General features: G+C 40.0%; 1 protein-coding gene across 7 annotated transcripts in view; it reads left to right on the top strand.

The window, feature by feature from the left end:
- The window catches only part of IP6K1 (inositol hexakisphosphate kinase 1), a 73,926-nt gene that overhangs the window by 20,313 nt on the left and 29,218 nt on the right, over positions 1-24,395 (top strand). The window contains exon 1 of one of the 7 annotated variants that reach the window (XM_019931688.3): positions 15,643-15,665. The exons of the other annotated variants lie outside the window; for them this stretch is intronic. The gene's annotated coding sequence lies outside the window, so the exon portion shown is untranslated. Of the gene's footprint in view, positions 1-15,642; positions 15,666-24,395 lie in introns of those variants that run through there. 7 annotated transcript variants of the gene reach the window in all.

The following is a 24,395-nucleotide window of genomic DNA, read 5'->3' as shown; positions in this document are numbered from 1 at the left end:
TTCGAACAAAGTACAGTTATGTTTACCTATAAATTTCTGTAGTAACGCTGTTTACTGTAATACCTTTTTCAAAGGTTCAAGTGGTAGGTTAATATTAGGAACAGGTAAAGTAGGAATTAACATTTGAGTCCACAACAATTGTGTGTGTATGGGGGAAAAGAAATAAGTTGTCCCTTTCCAATATAAGTGTATGTGCTAGACATCCTGAAAAAGGGTTTCCTAGCTGATAATTAGAAGTTGTGTTAATATCATCAGTTATAATACATACAAATTGGGGAGCAACGTCAAAAAACATACTATAAGATTGAGGAAATATAGTCGATTCACAGTAGTTAATGGAATTCTCTAATAAACAGGGTTCCCAGATGTGTGAAGTCTGGCCACAAAGCAATCCTTGAATAGTCTTTTCACAGTCTGTCAATAAGTGGTTGTGATTATTAAAATCTAAGTAATTTCCAGCAAAATGAGGCAACCAATATTCATTTCCAAAAACAGTAGGCAGCACGTGAAATTGACAGCCATAGAAAGTCATAATTAGAAAAGGACAGGCCTTGTTTGCAGGGCAGGTGAAGTTGTCTTGAGTTCGGGTGTGGCTCATGTTTTCCCAACAGAAGATTCCCCAACGTTTTCCTTCTTTATCCTTTCTCAACCAAAGCAGATATCCTGGGGTTAAGGCATGGGTGACGATCCACATTACAGTCAAGCTTCCAAAAACGGTCTATTCACGAGAATAACAATGGGTTAATGGCGCATATTTTCATTTTTCTTGTCCAGGGATCAACACCAACACAGTGTCATCCTTTCCCTGCACAATTACATCAGCAGGTATAGGAGGGCCATTGGGTTGCTTCACCTTTAGCTCCAATTGAATTGTGCTCTGTTGTGGATCTAAATCCTCCATCTCCCCAGACAGTTAACAAAGTAGGGGGTTCTCCTTTCTTGATTTTCCAATTAGACAGGGGAGAATAAGTAGTTGAGCAACCCTGTTGTGTTTATTAATAAATAAATCATCATTACCTTCATTTTGTAAAATCACTTTAATTTCTCCTTGATAGTTCAGGGTCAGTCACTCCTCCTTGGACACAGATGCCCCTAAGGGCTAAGCTAGAGCATTTCTTAATTAGCCCAAAATGTCCAGGAGGCATTTTCATACCAATGCTAATTGATATAGTAAAAATCATTCTCCTTGTAAGCCTCTGCTCAGTCATAGAATGCAAATGGAGGCCTGCTGCCTCAGGAGAGGCTCGAAAAGGAGCTAATGCTCCAGGTAAAATTTCCCAATATTCAATTATCTCTGGATGGAAATCCATCCTATGAATTTGTAGATTTGGTAGAGTCATTCTCATTAAACCCAACTGGACGATTGTTCAGAATATTTAAGGCAGCATTTAAGTTAGTCCTCCAATTTTTATAAGAACCCTGTCCCAATTTAATCACTTATTCCTTTAGCAATCCATTCATTCTTTCAGTTAAACCAGCAGCTTGAGGATAATATGGAATATGAAAAATCTATTGTGTATTATGTTCCTGGGCAAATTCACCTTTGAAAGTTACCCGTTACCACTTTGTATTTGGAGTGGAACACCATAGTACAAATTAATTATTTCTAATGTTTTAATAGTGTTAGTTTGATTGGCTTTTCCACATGGAATGGCCACCGAGTATCCAGAATAGGTGTCCACTGCAGTGCACACATATTGGCAGCCTTTATCACAGATTAATGGGCCAGTGTAATCAATTTGCCATATCTGCCCAGGCAGTTTGCCACGTGCCAATTGTCCTTTTATTAGTTGTGACAAGCTCCTGTGTTTAACATGTTGGCAGATTGGACATTGTAAAATAACAGGCTTAATGAGATCCATAGTCAAGGAAGTACTTTGATCCTGAGCCCACCTGTATGTAGCTTTTTCTCCCAGATGGCCACATTTTTCATGTGCCCAAAGTGCCAAACCTTTGAATTCACTAGAGTGTGGGTCGACTTCCATCGTCTGGATCTGATTTTGTTCATCTGTAATTGAATTATACCATCATTCTGTGGAATGGGAGTACTATGAGCGTCTACATGAAAAACTGAAACATTAGTTTTCTGGACAGTTTCCTAAATATCCACCCATAATTCTTTCCCCCACAACTCTTTTGAATGAATTTGCCAATTATTTTTAACCCACGTTGGAAGCCAAGTTGCTAATCCATTGGCCACAGACCAGGAATCAGTATAAATAGGACATTCTGTTAAGTTTCTTTTTCAAAACCTGATATACTGTATATAGTTCAGCAAATTGACTGCTTTTTCCCTCTCAAGTGTTAACAGTTCAGTTGTGACTGGGTTGTAGGCTACTGCTTTCCAGTAATGAACAGATCCTATATATTTTGCTGAGCCATCTGTAAACCAGGCATGTTTCTTTTCTTTCTCAGTTAAAGAGTCAAAGGGGCTTTCCCCATTTTACAGGCGACTCGGTTAACTCGGGTTTAATCATAGCCTCTTGTTTTTAAATTAATTAATTATTTTTGGCTGCGTTGGGTCTTCGTTGCTGCGCGCGGGCTTTCTCTAGTTGCAGAGGGTGGGGGCTACTCTTCATTGCGGTGCGTGGGCTTCTCATTGCAGTGTCTTTTGTTGCGGAGCACGGACTCTAGGCGCACGGGCAGCGCGTGGGCTTCAGTAGTTGTGGCTCGCAGGCTCTAGAGCACAGACTTAGTAGTTATGGCACACGGGCTTAGTTGCTCCAAAGCATGTGGGATTTTCCTGGACCAGGGATCGAACCTGTGTCCCCTGCGTTGGCAGGCGGATTCATAACCACTGTGCCACCAGGGAAGCCCTAATCATAGCTTCTTGCTCAAGACCTTCAATTGGAATTTTAGAAATCCTTGCATGTAAAACAGCGGCACCCTGTGGGCCTGGTTTGGCCCAGTCCTGTATATACCATTTCCATTTGACTATAGTAGACTCTTGGGCTTGCCCAATTCTGTGGGTCTTTGGTGAGCTTAAAATCCATTACATAATGGGCACTTGGGGTCTCAATATAATTGTGTGATCTACAGTCAGTTGTTTGGTATCAGAGCCCAGTAACATGCTAGTAGCTGTTTTTCTTTTTATTAATTTATTTATTTTTGGCTGCGTTGGGTCTTTGTGTGGGCTGTGTGCGGGCTTTCTCTAGTTGTGGCAAGCGCGGGCTACTCGTTGTGGTGGTTTCTCGTTGCGGAGCACGGGCTCTAGGCACGCAGGCTTCAGTAGTGTGGCTCGCAGGCTCTAGAGTGCAGGCTCAGTAGTTGTGGTGCACGGGCATAGTTGCTACACAGCATGTGGGATCTTCCTGGGCTAGGGATCGAACCTGTGTCCCCTGCATTGGCAGGTAGATTCTTATCCACTGTGCCACCAGGGAAGCCCGCCAGTAGCTGTTTTTCAAAGGTAGTATAGTTCTTCCCGGCTTCTGGGAATTTTCTGTTCCAAAAACCCAGAGGTACTCTTTTGCCTTGCTGTTTTTGTTATAAGCTCCAATTAGTATACAGTTCATTGATTGACATATGTAATTCTGTGTGCCCTGGTTGTAGGTCACGGGGCGTCTGATCTCCATTCAAAGATAGACTACTGAGATAAGCTTTAGAATAATTCAATTAAACTTTTTACCAATAAAACATAACAACGAGGAACTATCTCGGAAGTGAATCTTGGTAAACACAGACCTCAATTAACAAAACTAGAATTTAATATTCAGTGAAACATAATTTTTTTCTTTTTCATTGTGAGGGCATTAACCCTGCTGCCAGGGAAGGCTTTATCCCATCAAATAAAGAATGAGGTTTGTCAGGGAGCCAGGAAAAGCCAAGGGACCGTCTTGGATTTCCCATAACCCTGACTGTTTGATTTACAGCTATTGTTTACCCATTTTAAATTTTCTGACTTAGGAGTAGACCGTTGCCATGTTATGAGGACAACAGGATAGCAAAAGTCTGACAATGAGGGGTTAATTTTTTTTTTTTAAGAAGGGGAATGAGCTTTATCTACCTGTGCCATAATCTTCATAGATCATTGTGAATTAATACTTATTTACTTTACCAAAGTAACAATATAAGATTTCAAAGGCAAATATAGAACAGCTCACTTAAAAGGTAAGAAAACTTAAAATTTGTTATCAAAGGCAGTTCAACATATTAAGAAATCTTGTCCTCTTAAGAGAGAGAAAAGCCAAATTCAAGTTTTACACCTGCTTACTTTTAAAATTCATTTACTCAGTTAAATTTATTTTAAACTTTGTCAATTCTGACCATGCACAAAACTCTTTTCTTGGGGTCCACTTTCCACAAAACTTTTTTTTATCAGTTTCTATATCCATCACTTTATATTCCCATTCAGAAATAGCCAGCTAGGGGCTTCCCTGGTGGCGCAGTGGTTGAGAGTCCGCCTGCCGATGCAGGGGACACGGGTTTGTGCCCCGGTCCGGGAAGATCCCACATGCCGCGGAGTGGCTGGGCCCGTGAGCCATGGCCGCTGAGCCTGCGCGTCCGGAGCCTGTGCTCCGCAACAGGGGAGGCCACAACAGTGAGAGGTCTGCGTACCACAAAAAAAAAAAAAAAAAAGAAAGAAAGAACGAACTAGCCAGCTATAGGTCAGACCTACTTCCTTTTCCCTTAATAAAATGTAATTACATTCCTCATACCTTATTTACTGACAACACATCCTACTTTCCTACTATACACTGAAATGTTTCCTTTATTATTTTTATTAGCTTTAATTACATGTTTAAATTAGAATCCTCAGCTCTTAAAACCTTAATTTCTTGTGAAAACTAAGAAGTAAGTAATTATGAACTGTCCTTTACATTAGCATTCTGTAGATTGGTGAACATAAATACCAGTGATTTATTCTTTTTTTTTTTTTTTTTTTTTTCCGGTACACGGGCCTCTCACTGCTGTGGCCTCTCCCGTTGCGGAGCACAGGCTCCGGACGCGCAGGCTCAGCAGCCATGGCTCACGGGCCCAGCCGCTCCGCGGCATGCGGGATCCTCGCGGACCGGGGCACGAACCTGCGTCCCCTGCATCGGCAGGCGGACTCTCAACCACTGCGCCACCAGGGAAGCCCACCAGTGATATTTTCTAAAAACATTTATTTTCTTTAGAGAACGTGGCACCAAATGTATTCATTAATAGTCCTAAGTATCTTTTGTTTCTCTGTAAAAGGAAGCCAGTGTTCAGTAATTAATGTTTCAGTATCTTATGTTATTTGGGAATGACCTAGCTATTCAACAAGCTTCCATCACTTAATTTAGCATAACTCTAGAATTTCAAGTTAACAGAATCTGGAGAGACTATTTTAGATACACATTCCTAAAACATAATTTTTTTTTTTTTTTTTTTTTGCGGTACGTGGACCTCTCACTGTTGTGGCTTCTCCCGTTGCGGAGCACAGGCTCCGGACGCACAGGCTCAGCGGCCATGGCTCACGGGCCCAGCTGCTCCGCGCCATGTGGGATCTTCCCGGACCGGGACACGAACCCGTGTCCCCTGCATCGGCAGGCGGACTCTCAACCACTGTGCCACCAGGGAAGCCCCAAGCATAATTATTCTTAATAGAGTTTATCTAACAGCTCTTATCTCATTTACATTTTCTTAAAAGTTTCTTCACATCAAATTACTTGCTGACAAATCTGTAACAAATATAACAAGATTTTATGTAGCTTATATTAAACCTAGGCACAATAAAAGCATTACACTTAATGTTGATGACTCCTAACACATGTCTATATTAATTAGATTAACAAACATTAATACCAGGTATTAATTTAATATTGACTATTTCCCATTTCACATGAACCTAAAATTCATGTAGCTTAATTTCTCTTGTATTTAGAATTGTTTGATTTGTAAGCACTTACTTTGCTTTAAGCCATTGAAATAGAGCTCATTTATAAATTAACCTCAGTAATATTATCCAAAGAGAAAGACACATACTGAGACATACACATACACCCAGAGAGACAGATCTCTCATAGTTTCTGCTTGAGATTTAAAATGTCTTGGGCTTCCCTGGTGGCGCAGTGTTTGAGAGTCCGCCTGCCGATGCAGGGGACATAGGTTCGTGACCCGGTCAGGGAGGATCCCACATGCCGCAGAGCGGCTGGGCCCGTAAGCCATGGCCGCTGAGCCTGCGCGTCCGGAGCCTGTGCTCCGCAACGGGAGAGGCCACAGCAGTGAGAGGCCCATGTACCGCCAAAAAAAAAAAAAAGTCTCTTGGTCCCTTTCTTTTTAAAAAAAAAAAAATATTTCCCATAATTCTTTTGTAGTTATTCCATCAGTCTTTTGGGACCCCATTTGTAATAAGGGCCAGGAACGTGTCCTTTCCAGATATCCTGTCTGCTTGTCTTGCTCTTTCTTTATCTTCTTCTTTCTTTTCAAAGTTCCACTCTCCCAAGTCTCCCAATTCTTGTACTTTATTTAATGACTTTGGAGATGGGATTACCTGTCTCATTTAGCAGGAGAGTCACAATTACATGCTTGTAAGTAGGAGGAGCAGTTTTAAAAACTTTATTTCTCATTTGTACAGTCAGGGGAATGTCAGACATGTTATCTAGATGTACAATAAAAATAGCACCTTTGGGACTTCCCTGGTGGCACAGTGGTTAAAAATCTGCCTGCCAATGCAGGGAACATGGGTTTGAGCCCTGGTCCGGGAAGATTCCCACATGCCGTGGAACAGCTGAACCTGTGTGCTACCACAATGAGAAACCCACCTGTAGCAACGAAGACGCAATGCAGACAAAAATAAGTAAATAAAATGAATAAATAAAAAAAAAAATAGCACCTTTCATAGCGTCTTCCTTTAGTCTCTGGACACAGTCTTTAAGAGTGTACCAGGGACAGTCCCTTCCAGGCCAAGCAGATTCTATAGGATATTTCTATAGAATATTCTTCATATTCTAGGCACCCTTCAGCGACTATTTCCAATAGATTGGAATCTACTGGGCGATTAGCTTTATCTCTAACAGCCTGTTGCACAAAAGACTCATTGCTAATGGTGCCAAATTTATGAGCATCTCCATCATCAGTTAATATTCCAGCAGCCCCTGCATCATAGGTACTAACTGCCCAAGTAATTAAAGGCTCTCCTGACCTTTCAGTTAACTGTCTTAAAATATCGTTAATCTCATGCTGAGTATAATCCTCCAGAGTATCTTTTTTTATTGCATTCCTCTGAGCATCAGTTTCCATTTTACGCTGCCAAGCTTGCTGTGTCTTAAAGTTAGGCGGTTTCAGTTCTTCCTTTGACTGTGGGGCTGACTTCCATCCCAAATCATCATTTTCATCAGATTCTGATTGTGAGCTATCATCCCAGATACCTCCCTCCCATGTATCTGGGTCCCAGTCTACTCCAGCTTTAGCTATAGCCAGATGTACCTTTTATTTTACTTTGCCCCGCCACTTTCGATATGTGGCTTGGGCAACTTTAACAGTGGCTTTTTCGGCTACCGACTGGAAAGTGGAAACCTAATCAGCTAGAATATAAATTTGGCATTGAATCATGGACAGTCGTCCTTGTAAGTCACACAGATCTTTTTCCAATTGAGCTTTCTCTTCAACCAGTTTCTGCTTAGCTTAATGCACCTTACGATAGGCAGAAAGGAGGATCCAACCTGTGTGGTACATTCTTGCCCTTTCTCTATCAGCGTGAGCTATAAATAGTCACATCCAAAGGTTCGGCTCGCTTAGATTTAGATCTCCAGTTCTCACACAGTCCAGTCGATATGCCCCACTCTGCCACTAATGAGCTGTAAGGGAGCTCGTCCCATCCTGGAATAAAAACCTGATTAACTAACTTCTTTCTTTTTAAAGAGAGGCATTTTGCTGTACGAATCCTGCTCACAGCGCCAATTTAATGTTTTGCCAAAAACCTGCTTTCAGTTTCAGGGTTCGTTGGGTTTGCTGGCAAAATAACCACTCATCTCACACAACTGAACAGATTTAATTAATTTTTTAATAGAAGATTACTTAAGTTCAATATACAGTCATTAGAAGAGGATGAATAAAAGTATTCGAGAGATATAACAGAGTGTACATCACCAGATTGGGCCGACACCTACATCCAGATTCAAACAGCAGCTGAGAAGTTCCGAGTAATAGCAGTCTGGAGTCCCAGTGGGGAAGGGTCCTGGGTGTTGCGTCCACCCCACAGGTGAGACTTCAGATTGCAGCTCTGGGGGCTTCCGTTTATAATCCCAGGCCACAAACTGATATCATCAGTTTGTGTGCAGAAATGAAGCTCTGATGTAACTGTAACAATGCTGTTGGTTTCACTGCTTGAGTCACAAGATTTTCCAGACCCCGGGGACTGGCCAGGTCCCCAGGGCTCAAGAAATTCCAAAACCCACTCCCTTTCTTATCATAATTGTTACTTGACTCGTTGGTAACAATTGTTAGGTGTGCAAGCAGTCACGCAGTCCAGGCAGGGTCACAAGTCAGTCAGAGGCCTACTTATGCCTCTGAAGCCTGAACAAGACTACTATACTCGTTTTCCCAAAAACACATTTTGTGGCTCTGTTATGTGCATGTATAATTGTTATTTCTTCTTGCTATATCTAACTTTTTGTCAATATTTAATATCCTTTGTGTCTTGTAACCTTTTATAATTTCAAGTCTATTTTATCTGCTATTAGTAGAGCCACCTCAGCTCTCCTTTGATTAAGATTTGCATGGAATATCTTTTTCCATCCTTTTACTGTCAACCTCTTTATGTCTTCATATCTAATGTGAATCTGTTGTAAGCAACATATAGATGGATTGATATTTTTTAAAGTCCTTTCCACTAATCTCTGCCTTTCAGTAGGAGAGTTTAGTCCGTTTACATTTATTGTGATTACCTATCAAGAAGGAGTTACTTTCATTTATCTTTTTGTTTTCTGTGTGTCTTGCATGTTTTTGTTCCTCAGTTCCTCCATTACCATCTTTTTTAGAATTTAGTTGATTTTATTTTGTAGTGAATCATTTTCATTCTCTGTTTTTCTGTATGTTTTAAAGTTATTTTATTAGTGATTATCTTGGGGATTAAAATTTACATCTTAAACTGATAACAACCTAGTTAGTTTATACAAACATTCTGCCCTTATACACCTCTATCCCTCCCTCTTTTTATTTATTTATGTGTACATATATTTATAAGATTACATCTTTATACATTGTATGCCTATTAACGTAGATTTATAAGTTTTACACATTTGTCTGCTAAATCATTTAGGAAGAAGAGAGAAATTACAAACCATACCAAATATACAATAATACTGGCTTTTATGTTTATCTATGTAGTCATGTTTACCAGTGGTGTATATTTTTTTCTTAATGGCTTTGAGTTGTCCTTTCATTTTAGCCTGAAGGACTCCCTTTAGCATTTCTTATAGGACAAGTCCACTGGTAACATACACCTTCAGTTTTTGTTATTTGGAAATATCTTAATTTTCCCTTCATTCTTTTTTTTAAAATTAATTAATTAATTAATTAATGGCTGCGTTGGGTCTTCATTGCTGTGTGCGGGCTTTCTCTAGTTGTGGTGAGTGGGGGCTACTCTTTCGTTGTGGTGTGCAGGCTTCTCATTGCGGTGGTTTCTCGTGTTGCAGAGCACGGGCTGTTGGTGCATGGGCTTCAGTAGTTGTGGCATGCGAGCTCAGTAGTTGTGGTTCGTGGGCTCTAGAGCACAGGCTCAGTAGTTGTGGCACACAGGCTTAGTTGCTCCATGACACGTGGGATCTTCCTGGACCAGGGCTCAAACCCGTGTCCGCTGCATTGGCAGGTGGATTCTTAACCACTGTGCCATCAGGGAAGCCCCTCCCTTCATTCCTGAAGGATAGTTTATCCAGGTATAGAGTTCTTGGTTGACAGTTTTCTTCTTTCAGGATTTTAAATACTGCCTTCTGGAGGATTCTGAGGAGAAATCAGCTGCTAATCTTATTGAAGTTCTCTTGTACATTACCAGTTGCTTCTGTCTTGCTGCTTTAAATATTCTCTCGTTGTCTTTGGGTTTCAACAGTTTTATAGTGTGTTTTTGTTTTATGTGTCTTGGTGTGGTGTGAATCTTTGAGTTGATCCCACTTACGCTTCATTAGGCTTCTTGCACATATATACTCATGTCTTTCCTGAGATCTAGAAAGTTTGGGGCCATTATTTCTTCAAATATTTTTTTTTCCCTTTTATTTCCTCTTTTTGGAATTTCTAAAATGTAGATATTGTTACATTTGGGAGTGTCCCACAGGTCCCTCAAACTCTTCACTTTTACTTATTCTTTTTTCTTTTTGCCTCTCGTGTAATAATTTCAGTTGTTTTACCTTCTGGTACACTGATATTCCTTATGTGTGCTCAGATCTGCTGTTGAATCCCTCTAGTGACTTTTTCTTTTCTTTTTTTTCTAATTTATTTATTTAATTTATTTATTTTTGGCTGCATTGGGTCTTCATTGCTGTGCGGGCTTTCTCTAGTTCCGGCGAGCTGGGGCTACTCTTCGTTGCGGTGCCTGGGCTTCTAATTGCGGTGGCTTCTCTTGTTGTGGAGCACGGCCTCTAGGTGTGTGGGCTTCAGTAGTTGTGGCTCATGGGCTCTAGAGCGCAGGCTCAGTAGTTGTGGCGCAAGGGCTTAGTTGCTCCACAGCATGTGGGGTCTTCGCGGACCAGGGCACGAACCCGCGTCCTCTGCATGGCAAGCGGACTCTCAACCACTGCACCACCAGGGAAGCCCTTTTGTTTTGTTTTGTTTTGTTGGTAAGAAGTAGATCTATTTAGAGATACAAATTCTGTAGACAGAATACAGTCCATCTCAAAAGGCAAGAGCGGCCCCAGGGCATGGGGTTGTCTTGGAAAGTGAGGGCAGCAAAGGGAGAAACACCCTTCACAGACAGAGTGTAGGCTGTCTCAGAAGGTGGGAGGCCACGGTGTTTTGTATTTTTTGTCAGATTCTCCTTTTCCTGTGATCAGGCATTGATTTTCTGTTTCTTAGTATGTTTTTAAATTTTTTGTTAAAACGACATTTGAGTAAAACAACATTTGAGTATTATGTTGTGGTAACTTTATTAATTTTTTTAATAAAAAATTATTATTTTTTATTTATTTGTCTATTTGGTTGTGCCAGTCTTTGTTGCAGCAGGTGGTCTCCTTAGTTGCGGCCAGTGGGCTCCTTAGTTGCGGGTGGTGGGCTCCTTAGTTGTGGCATGCTAAATCTTAATTGTGACATGCATGTGGGATCTAGTTCCTTGACTAGATCCCAGGATTGAACCCAGGCCCCCTGCATTGGGAGCATGGAGTCTTTAACCAGTGCGCCACCAGGGAAGTCCCTGTTGTGGTAACTTTAGCAGTCTAACTTTCCCACTCCTCAGGTGTTGCTAGTTTTTGCTCATTGAGTGTGAGAGCCTTCCATTTGTGACTTTTACAGATAAATTTTCGAAATGTGTATTCCTTATTGTATGTGATAATTGAAGTTTCTGTTCAGTTATATCTGCAGTTATACAGTGACCTGACAAAGATTTCCTTAAATGTCTGGCTCCCAAAAGGGGGAAAAATGAAAACAAGTACTGTTCTCTTAACTCTCCTGGAAGCTGCTTCAGCCTGTGGGTATTGGAACAATGGTCACCAGCCTCTGCCTGCTCCTCAGTGATCAAAAGCAGCCGTCATCAGTCAGAACACACAACCCCAATATTTGGAGGACAAGATCTTTATTGTGTCCACCCTAGCCTCCAGCAAGCTATATCCGGAATGAAGGTAGCCATGCCACTGTTGCTTGCTGTGAGGCTGGGGGTTGGGTAGGTGCTACACAAAAGGCTTAAATTTACCAGTATTCACCAGCCTCTTCATCAAGCTCTACCTTGGAAGTTTCATGTTTTCCAGCTAGACTCCAGAGTTCCAAAAGTTACTTCAGACAGTTTCTGCCAGCTCATTAGTTGTTTGGGTGAAGGGATGGATTCCTGAAGCCTCCTTCTCTACCGTCTTATATGAAATTAATCCACTAAATTGTCTTTTAATTTCTAATTGTTTGCTGCTAGCATAGAAAAATATAGTTGGCTTTTGTATATTGACCTTGTATCCTATGATCTTGTGAAATTCACATAGTAGTTTCAGAAGTTGTTTGTAGATAGCTAAGTATTTTCTATGTATTTTATGTATAAAGTATTTCTATTAGGTTATCTATGGATAGAGAAAGTCTTGTTTTCTTCTGGTCTTTATGCTTTAAAAAAATTTTTCTTGCTTTACTATATTGACTGATAAAATGTTGAATAGAAACGGTGAGAATGGACATCTTTGCCTTATTTTGATTATATGAGGGAAATGTTCAGGATTTCACATTGACTGTGATGTCAGCTATAGTTTTTTGGGGGTTTTCATAAATGCTCTTTAGCAGGTTTTTCATAAATGCTCTTGAGCAGGTGAGGAAGTTTTTTTCAAATTTTTATTTGTGAGAGTTTTAAATTATGAGTGGGTGTTGAATTTTGTTGAGTGTCTTCCTGTATGGTTTTATTCCTTTCTTCTGTTAATATGATGGATTACATTGATTGATTCTACAGATAGTTAGTCAGCCTTGCATCCCACACTTTGTCATATTATTCCGTCTGTATGTCACTGAATTTGTTTTGCTAAACTTTTATTTATTTATTTATTTTTGGCTGCATTGGGTCTTCATTGCTGCGCACGGGCTTTCTTTAGTTGTGGCGAGCGGCGGCTACTCTTTGTTGTGGTGTGTGGGCTTCTCATTGCAGTGGCTTCTGTTGTTGCAGAGCATGGGCTCTAGGCGCACGGGCTTCAGTAGTTGTGGCACATGGGCTCAGTAGTTGGGGCTCATGGGCTCTAGAGCGCAGGCTCAGTAGTTGCGGTGCACGGGTTAGTTGCTCCGTGGCATGTGGAATCTTTCTGGACCAGGGCTCAAACCCGTGTCCCCTGAATTGGCAGGCAGATTCTTAACCACTGTGCCACCAGGGAAGTCCCTGTTTTGTTAAACTTTTAAAAGGGATGTTTGTGTCTGTGTTCATGAAGGATATTGGTCTATATATATATATATTTTTTTCTTTCTTTCTTTTCTTTCATTTGTTTTTTCTTTCTCTATGGTTCTTTTTTAGTTCTTGTTATCAGGGTTACCTGACCTCATAAAACAAGTTGGAAAGTGTTCTTTCTCTCCTCATTTTCTCAAAGAATTTGTGCAAGATTGGTGTTATTTCTTCCTTAAATGTTAGATAGAATTTACTAGTAAAATCATCTGTGTCTGGACTTTTCTTTGTGGAAAGAGTTGTGATAAATTCAGTTTTCTTCATAGATATAGGTCTATTCAGATTTTATGTTAATCTTGTGTCAGTTTTGGTAAATTGTATTTTTTAAGGAATTTATCCATTTTGTCTAAGTTGTTGAACTTATTGGTATGCAGTTGTTCATAATATTACCTTATTATTCTTTTAGTGCCTGTAGGATCTGAAGTGATATCCCTGTTTTTCATCCCTGATAGTGGTAATTTGTGTGTTTTCTTTTCACTGATCAGTTTCTTTAGAGATTTTTATCAGCTTTATTGATTTTTTTTTTTTTTTTTGGCTCTGTTATTCATTCTCTCTCTCTCTCTGTCTCTCAGTGAGTTCTCGTTGTATCTTATTTCCTTCCTTCTACTTACTTTGGTCTTTTTCTAGCTTATTAAGGAGAACCTTAAGTCATTAATTTTATATTTTTACTTTTAAAGCTAAAAAATTTTAGCATTGCTTTAGCTGCATCAGTATAGTACATATTTTTATTTTTTAATGAACACTGATTTTATTACATTTTTAATATTTTTTAATTTAATTTTTTGGCTGCACCACGTGGCATGGAATCTTAGTTCCCTGACCAGGGATCAAACCCATGTCCCCTGCATTGGAAGCATGGAGTCTTAACCAGTAGACCACCAGGGAAGTCCCTGTAGTATATATTTTTAAATTGATTTCTCATATATTACCTCACCCTGAAAAGTAGGACATACAGTCTCAAGTCTAGCTTCTTGTCAGGGAAAATAAGGTGAATTGGTGTATTGAAGGGTACACAACTTACTAATCATGGGATTGATGGTTGCTTCCAGGTTGAGTTCCACTTTTTTTTTTTTTAATATAGTTTTTGACTCCCAGAATCATGAGAGCTCTCTACATGTTCACGCTGTTCAGTTCCTTGTATCACATGAAGGTCAGGAAAGGAAGCTGAGAGAGTGGAGAGATTTGGAACATGCTCTTAAGGAGTGACGTTTCTTTGGAGATATCTCTACACTTTCCTGAGTTGGGAAGTTGTTGTGTGGGTGAAAGTTAGTCCCTTCTCTATCTAGAACTATGAGTTATTTATGAGGTAGATAGAAGTTCTTTTCTGATTTTTAAAAATACATTTATTTATTTATTTAGGCTGTGTCGGGTCTTAGTTGCGGCACATGTGATCTTCGTTGCCGCGTGTGGGATCTTTAGTTGCGGCATGCGGGATCTTAGTTGGCGGCATGCAGGATCTTAGTTGTGGGATGTAGTTCCCTGACCACGGATCGAACCCAGGCCCTTTGCATTGGGAGCTCGGAGTCTTAACCACTGGACCACCAGGAAGTCCCTCTTTTCTGATGTTTAAAGGTGCTTAAAAGTACCTTTTAAAATTCTGGTGTTTCACTGGAAGGTAGAAGACAGAATCTGTCTTGACAGAGCAGTCAAACTCTGTTGCATTTTGTGAGGCATTAAACAGGTCATTTGCCTCTTCTGTTTACAGGTTTTCCCTACATTCACTGTCATTTTGCATGTTGCTCATCTGCTTCTGGGTACTTGCTAATAAAATCTTTACCCACAGGATAGATGTTCAGATATGTCATAGTGTGGCCGCGAATCGTATGTGGTTCTAAGTGGAGGGACTACCTGTTGAATTTGTGCTCTGAAATCTCCTTGCATTGTTTTCTGAATGTCTGACTATATAAGGAAATATGCTGTATGGGCCTTGAAGGGGAGAGGTCTCACAGGAGGTTAGGAACATAGGATACTAAGAACATGGTCCTTGGAGGAGAACCTAAGTTGGTCTCAGCCCCTTTGTGGGAGTAGCCGCAGATTATCCCAAAATAGCAAAACTCAGCAGTGCTATATTTTGTGGTGGACACTTCATTGTATCCCCCAACTACAGCTGAACACAATACAGTGCCCATGTCTGAGGAATTTGGTTTTTGATTATAGTTTCAGGTAATCTGCAGAGTAGTATAGTATCAAGACCTTTAAGTATGTGATTTCACCACCAAAGGCAGCCCTCTGGATTGTAGCCATCTTTGATTTTTAGGTGTATATTGCCTCTTGGTGTGCCTCTTTTAAATAGTACAGAATTCGGTGATTTAAAACTCCTTTGGAGCTCTAACAGTTGTGTGGTATCATTGAGATGTCACAGGAAAGACAGGAGCTATTCTATGGTTGCCTAATTCCTTACTCTGGAGATTTTCTTGTTTTAAGCTAGTAGTCATCTTTCATGGCAGGGGGTGGGGGATCTACATGAGGCCCCCAAGTAATCTGAAAAGCTCAATGCTGTGACTAGAACTTTGACTTCACCTGTCCTAGGTACAGGAGATTTTATTTCCATGTTTTACCTCTTTAACAGGACACATGTGAATATCACTAGTACAAGGTAGCAGATTTGTACCTGGAGTGACTTCCAGTTATAAACTCAGAGTTACAGCTAATTGAAATTTGGGTGAGTGACAAGAATTATTTTTCTTTTGTTTCTCTTCTGAAATAGAGCAGATTTTATTCAAAAAAAATTTTATGGTGGGGGGAAATCTCAAGTAGGGAGGTGTCTACATCAGTTTCCCAGTCACCTTAGGGTGTGTTCACTTCTGCCTCAGCCCTGTCAGCTTGCCTCCACTGTGCTCAGCTTCTCTTTTAGTTGAGCTGCAATAGGATGGTAGTAAAGAAAAGGAACTAGAGTTACCAGTCATGTCAGGAACCTAGGTTGCTAGAACAAGCCTTGTACTGTTCCTTTGCATCTTTCAGTTGTGCAGAAGCTTCTGTCTTCAGCTTTGGGTCTTCAGTGGGATCAGTAGTATGAGATAATAAGTCTGGAAAGCTCCCCATTCCATACATTAGCATTTTAGACAGTCTCATTTTAAGTGTTCTTTGGTTTTGTGTTCCTTTTTGAACCATTTCTCCTATCCTTCTACATGTGTGCTTTCTAGGTATGACCATGTTTGTATTCAGTTCTAACTGTGCTAGGCAGAGACTTACCTGATCCAGGTATGGCTTGTCTGAACTGACTAGTCACAGCACGGGTATTTCTTTGGATTCTTGTTAAAGAATAATCCCGTACAAATTGTGAGCAGACACTGTTTCTGGTGAGAAGGATGGGGTGCCTTTGTTTCCCCTTTTTGGTGTTTTCTAGTTTTGATTTCCCTATATCACTTTGGACCTGTGTTCTTAAAATTCTGTCCTGAAACCTCCTTACTTACACTCTTTTGAGCAAGTTGAAATAGACACTTTCAAAAGGATCTTCACTAAAAAAAAAAAAAAAAGAAAGAAAGTGTATATATATATACACATATACATATATATATATGTCTGGGGAAGCACAAGTTTCTAATCTTTAGAAATACAGTAAAAGAAGGAAAGGGGTTCACTGGATTTTACTTAGATTCTCTCTTTGTCCTAAATTAATTCTGTTCTGGCTGTTTCTTGATGGGCTGGCACATCTCAGGCATCCTGCCAAGTTTCCATTCCTCCCTGTTTGCTCTCAGCCTGGTGTCCTCAGGAGGATGCCACTGTGTCCCTTGCTCCTGGATAGGACCAAGATGTCTAAACAATCCTTCCTCTTCTCTGAGGATAAACAAAATAGATACCTTTAAGCCTTTTCCCCCTTCTCCTTTTTTCAAACCTCCCAGATTGCTCTAGGCCTTTGCACATATTTCTGGTTTCTAGGTGAGGGATGTCCCAGTCCCTGGTAGATTGGAAGGGCAGGCTCAGGTTGGCAGCCATACTTACCTCAAGAACGATGCCTATATTTCTGTCTTCCTTAAAGGAGAGGTTTGTGAGCATCTGCTTGAAACAGTCCTTAGGGGTGAAGGAAGGAGGATTGTTCTCTTTCACCCTCATAAATATACCTAATCTATATCAGTACCTACAGTCTCATACGTAAAAGCACTAATCGACCTGAATTTCGGAAAGCATTAGGTTCCCTTGATTTTATATGCTTCAGAGAACAAACATGCTTTCATGTTAGTTTTCAGCTGTAGTTTTGGGTTTTTCTGTCCTTGAATTTGAGAGTATTTCAGTATCTTTTCCTGTTAGAGTCCATATTAGCTTATTATTTCTGAAATAGTTAGAAATTAGTTTTCATAAAGTCCAGAGCTATGCAACCAGAGCTTTATGTGTTGTTCTTTTCTGTTAGAGTGACTTATCAGTCCATTGTGTTCTTTTCAGTTACGAGTGATTTTGCTGTTTTTCCCTTGGATTGTATCGGAGAGTAAAAAACAAATGAAAGATACATTATTGCCAACATTTTACTTAGCATTCCTGTCTTATCAAGTTTAAATTACTTTTAAAAGACTAAGTAGGACTTTCTGGTAGCGCAGTGGTTAAGAATCCTCCTGCCAATGCAGGGGACACGGGTTTGAGCCCTGGTCTGGGAAGATCCCATGTGTTGCGGAGCCGCTAAGCCCCGTACTCCACAACTACTGAGGATGTACTCTGGAGCCCGCGAGCCACAACTGTTGTGGCACACGGGCTCAGTAGTTGTGGATCGCGGGTTCTAGAGCGCAGGCTCAGTAGTTGTGGTGATTGGGCTTAGGCGGCTCCACGGCAAGTGAGATCTTCTCAGACCAGGTCTCAAACCTGTGTCCCCTGCATTGACAGGAGGATTCTTAACCACTGTGCCACCAGGGAAGCCCTCATATGCTTTTTTAAGGGCGTGATACTTTGTCATTATGCTTTTAGTGCTTAAGTGGGTATATTTAATTTTAGAAGAGGTAGTAGAAATACTGGATTTTTAAACCAGTTTCAATGAAAATTTGAGGAAATTTGCAAATATACCTTGTTCAATGTGAAGGTACTAAGTATGCTTCTCTTTACAAAAAGGTTGTATATCAAACCCAAGTGGTTAATCTCAGGCTATAAAAATACATCGGCAACAGAATTTCCAATTCTTTTTTCTTTTTTTTGGCCGCACCACACAGCATGTGGGATCTTAGTTCCCCGATCAGGGATCAAACCCCTGTCCCCTGCATTGGAAGCACGGAGTCTTCCGCTGGACCGCCAGGGACGTCCCAGAATTTCTACTTCTAACCAAGCTCCTTAGAGTGCATGTCTGCTGGTCTGCATTTTGAGTGTGTGTCTGTGCTTGCCCGATTAACAAAGTAGGTGACCAGGTATTGTCTTTCTCTTGCTGTGAAGACAGTGCTTTCCTAGTTCTTAAAATAGTTTGGACCTCATTCACCACCATATCTGATTGCAATTTCTCTTTCTTTGCCAGTGCTTTTATTCATTGCCACTTTCTAGCTTTGCTGTGTTGTTGAATTAAAACAAACAAAACTTATATCTCCTAAATTTGGTTCAAGTTCTTTGATGTGGTTTATTCTTTATAATTGAGATTATCTGTATGTTTGCCTGATTTTTTTGCCCCTTGTTTCTCTTTTGTATCATTAATGAAAATGATCTAATCATCCTCCCTCATAAGATGATTCTTTTTTCCTTCCATATCTAGTTTAGTTTCTGTTGTTGTCATTCTTATCCAGGTACATTTAAACATCTTTTTCTTTCATATATCAACTCTTTTTCGAGTCAAAACACAGAATTTTGCGTTCTTTTTATTTCTTTGGTTTGGAATTCTATCCTTTGGTCAACATACTTCTCTGTAAAGGCACGTTAACTCTTTGTTCTGGGTTTGGTAGCCCTAGGTTAGAAGTCTGTAAACTTTTCTGATTTACAATCCTAATAGTAAAAAAAAAAAAAAAAAAAAAGACCTTGTCCTGTCATAAACATTTTTCATATGTTGTATACTTACCCTACTGTACACATCTGTTATATAATCATATACATACATTCATTTATTCAGCTGTTTTTATTGTGTGGCTGCCACATGCCAGACACTGCTCCAGGCAGTTTGGATAAAATATAGTGAAAAAACAAAGAGCCTTTCCTTCATGGAGTTGACATCATAATAATAATAAACCACAGACATTATCAATAAATAAAATATATAACATGTCAGAAGGGGATAAGTGCCATGAAAAAAAGAAAAAGTAGAGCAGATTAAGGGGGATGGAACATCCAGGCGGGTTTGCAGTTTAAACTTAGGGAGGTTAGGGTAGACCTAATTGAGAGAGACATTTGGGCACAGACTTTTGTTTTGGCTGCGTTGGGTCTTCATTGCTGCGCACGGGCTTTCTCTGGTGGTGAGTGGGGGTACTCTTCACTGCGGTGCACAGGCTTCTCATTGCGGTGGCTTCTCTTGTTGTGGAGCACGGGCTCTAGGCGTGCAGGCTTCAGTAGTTGTGGCACGTGGGCTCAGCAGTTGTGGCTTGCGGGCTCTAGAGCTCAGGCTCAGTAGTTGTGGTGCATGGGCTTAGTTGCTTCACAGCATGTGGGATCTTCCCGGACCAGGGCTCGAAACCCTGTCCCCTGAATTGGTAGGTGGATTCTTAACCACTGCACTACCAGGGAAGTCCTGAGCCAAGATTTTTGAAGGACGTAAGGGAGTTAGCCACTTGGATATCTGGGGGAAGAATGGTCCAGACAGAAGGAATGGCTGGTGCAAAGACCCTAAAGTAGGAATATTCCTGTATGTCTAGCCAGTATGACTCAGAGTGAGGTAATAAGCAAAGGGGAAAGGGGTAGGAATCAGATAAGAGAGAAAATGGGGGTGGGGAGGAATGCAGATCTTATAGGTTATGGCAAGGTGTTGGGTGAGATGGGAGCCATTGCAGGATTTTGAACAGAGAAGTCACATGCTCTGACTGTCAGTTTAACAGAGTCACTGACTGCTGTGTTGAGAACAGATTGCAGGAAGGCCATGATAGAAGCTGGATACCAGTTGGTGATCACACCAGGTGGTAGCATTAGAGATGGTAAGAAGTAGTTGGATCTGGATTTGTTCTGAAGATAGACTCGGTAGGATTACATGACACCCTACTGATATCATGGGGTTTGAGAGAAAAAGAGGAATCAAGAATGCCTGTCAGGATTTTTGTGAGAACAGCTGTGAAAATGGAGCTGGGGATGGGTAAGACTGCAGGTGGAGAGGTTTTTTGGGGGTGGGGGGAAATGAGTTCTGTCAGCAGTGTTAAATTTAAACTTCCTAGATCAAATAGGCAGTTGGATATATGAATTTGGTGTTCAAGAAAGAGGACTGAACTGAAAGTGTAGCTAGACAAAAGAGAACCAAGGACTGAGCCCCGAGGCCTCCAGCGTTAGGCTGGGAAGAAGAGAAAGAACCAGCAAAGTAGATTGAGTAACAGGAAGATGAGGGGAGTGTGGTGCTTGAAGGCCAAGTGAAGAAAACAAATCAAGGAGTTCTAATATTTTTTTCCCATTTCCAGGGGACTGTGATGGTATTCATACTCCACTTTGGGAACCATTGCTAGTATGTTCTTCTCCTGTCATGTGCTGTGTATTGACATCAGGCTTTTAGCACTGTGAAGGCTTTTTGTTTTATTTAATGAAATATAAGTTCAGGGAATAATACAATACTAGTGTACTGGGCACATAGATTAAAAAATGTTAACATTTTACCATATTTGTTTCAGACTTTTTAAAAAGAAATTAAAAATTATTAAAAGAGCTGAAGTTCCCTTTTCTTCCTAGATACCAGTCCCCTCCTTTCCTTTCCTCCTGTAAAGTTGATGCACATTCTTCCATTCCATATCATTGTTGTTGTTAATACATATGTGTGTCCATAAATTCATGTATAATACTGTTTTATGTATTAAAAATTTACAGTGATGGCATCCTAGAAATATTTCCAAACATGCTTTTCCAATTTGTTTTGAAATGTATTCATCTTGACATATGTAGATTATTAATTCAGTACTATACAGTTTATGAATATACCCATTCATTTATCCATTCGCCCATTGATGAACATTTAAATCGTTTCCCATTTTTCTGTTATAACAATGCTGCAGTGAACATCCTTGAACCTGCCATCTTGGGTACGTGCTGGGTTGTGGAGAGTACAGATCTTTGGTTTTGTGTTACCATAATCAGAATAGGAGAGGAGCCATTTCTCCCCGGTTTGCCAGTGCTTGGTATGTTCACACTTTGTATTTTTTGCTGATCTTACAGAACTGAAATGGTTTCCTGTTTAAATTTGCATTCCTCTGGTATTTGTGAAGGGGGGCATCTTATCACATGTTTATTAGCCATCTGAGTGTTTTCTTTTTTTCCATTTTCTTTTTTTTCCCCACTTTTATTTCTAGGAGTTCTTCATATATTGTTTACTAATATTGCTAATTATAAATATTGCAAATATCATTTCTTTGTCTGACTGACTTTTATCTTCACTTATGATTCTCTTATACAGAAAATAATTTTATTGTGGCTGGTGGTAGGAAGGGGGGATTGCAAGTGGGTATGAGGGATCTTTTGGGGTGATAGAAATATTTTAAAATTGGGTTGTGGGAATTGTTGTACAACTCTGTAAATTTACTAAAAATAATTGCATTGTACACTTAAGTGAATTTTATGGTTTGTAGATTATACTTCAATAAAAGCTTTTAAAATTAAAAAAATATTTAATGGCATCTTATCAGTGTTTCCTGTTGTGGTTTGTGTGTTTTATGTCTTATGGAATTTTACTTAATCTATTGTCAAAAGGCATTTAAATTTTGTATTTATTGCCTTCAAGTTTTATTTTGCACATTTATATGTTGGGAATTTATTTTGGATTATTGTTGGAGGTAGGGATAGAATTTTATCTGTATGTAGCCTGTTTATGACATAGATCATCTTTTTCAATTGAATAATGGGTATTTAAATATTTAATATTATTTAAATTAAATATTACTTCAGGCACACACACACACACTCCCATGTGTGTTCCTAAGATCTCTTTGGTTCTCTTTGCAAAATATACTCTTTTTTTTTTTTTTTTTTTGCGTTACGTGGGCCTCTCACTGTTGTGGCCTCTCCCATTGCGGAGCACAGGCTCCGGACGCACAGGCTCCGGACGCACAGGCTCAGCGGCCATGGCTCACGGGCCTAGCCACTCCGCGGCATGTGGGATCTTCCTGGACTGGGGCATGAACCCGTGTCCCGTGCATCGGCAGGCGGTCTCTCAACCACTGCACCACCAGGGAAGCCCTACTCTTTCTTAATTGCTATAATTTCATAAAGAGCTTTGCTATTGGGGAGGGCAAGTCATCTTTCATTACTCTTTTTTTAAATTAATATCATATTACTATTTATAGATTTATCCATTTTAGAACTAACCTATACATCTTATCACAGAAGGTAAGAATTTAACTTTTTTTTTTTTTTAAAGAAGATGTTGGGGGTAGGAGTTTATTAGTTTATTTATATATTTTTGTTGTGTTGGGTCTTCGTTTCTGTGCGAGGGCTTTCTCTAGTTGTGGCAGGCGGGGGCCACTCTTCATCGCGGTGCACGGGCCTCTCACTATCGCGGCTTCTCCCGTTGCGGAGCACAAGCTCCAGATGCGCAGGCTCAGTAGTTGTGGCTCACGGGCCCAGTCGCTCTGTGGCATGTGGGATCCTCCCAGACCAGGGCTCGAACCCGTGTCCCCTGCATTAGCAGGCAGACTCCCAACCACTGCACCACCAGGGAAGCCCCACTCTTTTTTTTTTTTAAGTTTTTTTAAAAAATAAGTTTCAACATTTTAAAAAAATATTTATTTATTTTTTTGGCTGCCTCGGGTCTTAGTTGCGACACCAGGATCTTTCATTGAGAGCTCATGGGCTCTTCGTTGTGGCTCCGGGCTTTTCTCTAGTTGTGGCGTGCAGGTTTACTCTTTAGTTGTGGCACGTGGGCTCTCTCGTTGAGGCACGTGAGTTCAGTAGTTGTGACGCACGGGCTTAGTTGCCTCGCGGCATGTGGGATCTTAGTTCCCTCACCAGAGATTGAACCTGTGTCCCCTGCATTGGAAGGCGGATTCTTTACCACTGGACTACCAGGGAAGTCCCTTTCATTTCTCTTTGACATTGCTGTCTAGCTACATTACTTGGTCTTTACTCCTCCATATGAATATAAAGTCAGCTTGTCAAGTTTGTCAGAAAACTCTCTTGGAATTTTTATTGAAATTGCATTACGTTTCAATATCGAGCCCCCCCCCCACATGAATATGGTGTATTTATGTCTTCTTTTAGGTCCTTCAGTCAAGTTTTATTTGTCATAATTTTTAAAGATTCATATGTACTTTATATAGTTTTGGTTGCCGTTGTAAATGGGATATATTTAAACAGTTTTCATTTTGTAATTGTTTTTTGCTAGTATAGGAGACTACTATTCATTTTTTTTTCCTTTTTATTAAGTCCTGACTTATAGTAAAGCTATACACAGCTCAGTGGATATGTATAGTACTCATCTTTGTCACCTCTACCTTCGTGCCCCTTCTCAATTAGTATTTTCCCAGAGAAACCACTGTTGTGGTCTTCATAATTTTGAATTTCATATAAATAGAATCACACCACATGGCCTCTTTTGTGTCTAGATTCTTTCTTGCTACATCACACCCGTGAGATTCATCTGTGTTGTGTTTAGCAGTAGTTGGTTCTTTTTCATTTTTCTGTAGTATTCCACTGTATGAATATACCACAATTCACCCATTTTAATTTTTTTACAGAATTAAATATCCCATTTATTAATTTATAAGCCATAATAACACCTGACAGTCATTTTACCTAACCAACAGCTTTTGCTTTGAAAAAGGAAAACAAATTAATATATAAATTTCAGCAATATCAGAAACTTTATTTTACTTGAATTAGAACATGATTCATTTCGGAGTTCAATTATATGTTCAAGGAGTTAGTAACTATAACCAGAAAGTCAACCTAACTTTTGTTAACTAGTGTCTTTAAAGTGCAAATTTATTTTCATTTCTTGCTGTACACCAGTGGAAAAAATTCAATTTCAGAATCTCAGCAAGTTCTTCTTAAAAATAGCCTCCTTCCCATTTTATGCAGTGAAATGTGGAACCAAGTTTTTTAAAGAAAATGAAGGACAAACAAATATAGACTTCTGTAGCTGGTGGTATACAAATTCATAGGCAGAGCAGTGGAACTCCATGACCTCTGGGGGAGCAGTCCATTCATAAGCTGACAAAATTTTAACCATTTTAATATAAACTTCCAATGATCTAAAATAACTGATTCAAACAAACTACATTATTTCCTCTCTGAACATCAGTCACCAGGATATATGGAGGGAATTGCTGCTACTTAAGCCCCTCTTACTCCAGCATCCACATTTGTGAAGAATGTC

The sequence above is a fragment of the Tursiops truncatus genome, chromosome 10, assembly GCF_011762595.2.
Source record: "Tursiops truncatus isolate mTurTru1 chromosome 10, mTurTru1.mat.Y, whole genome shotgun sequence".
In the NCBI taxonomy this organism is placed as follows: domain Eukaryota; kingdom Metazoa; phylum Chordata; class Mammalia; order Artiodactyla; family Delphinidae; genus Tursiops; species Tursiops truncatus.
The sequence above is the reverse complement of the archived record's forward strand: the minus strand, read 5'-3'. Positions and strand labels throughout refer to the sequence as shown.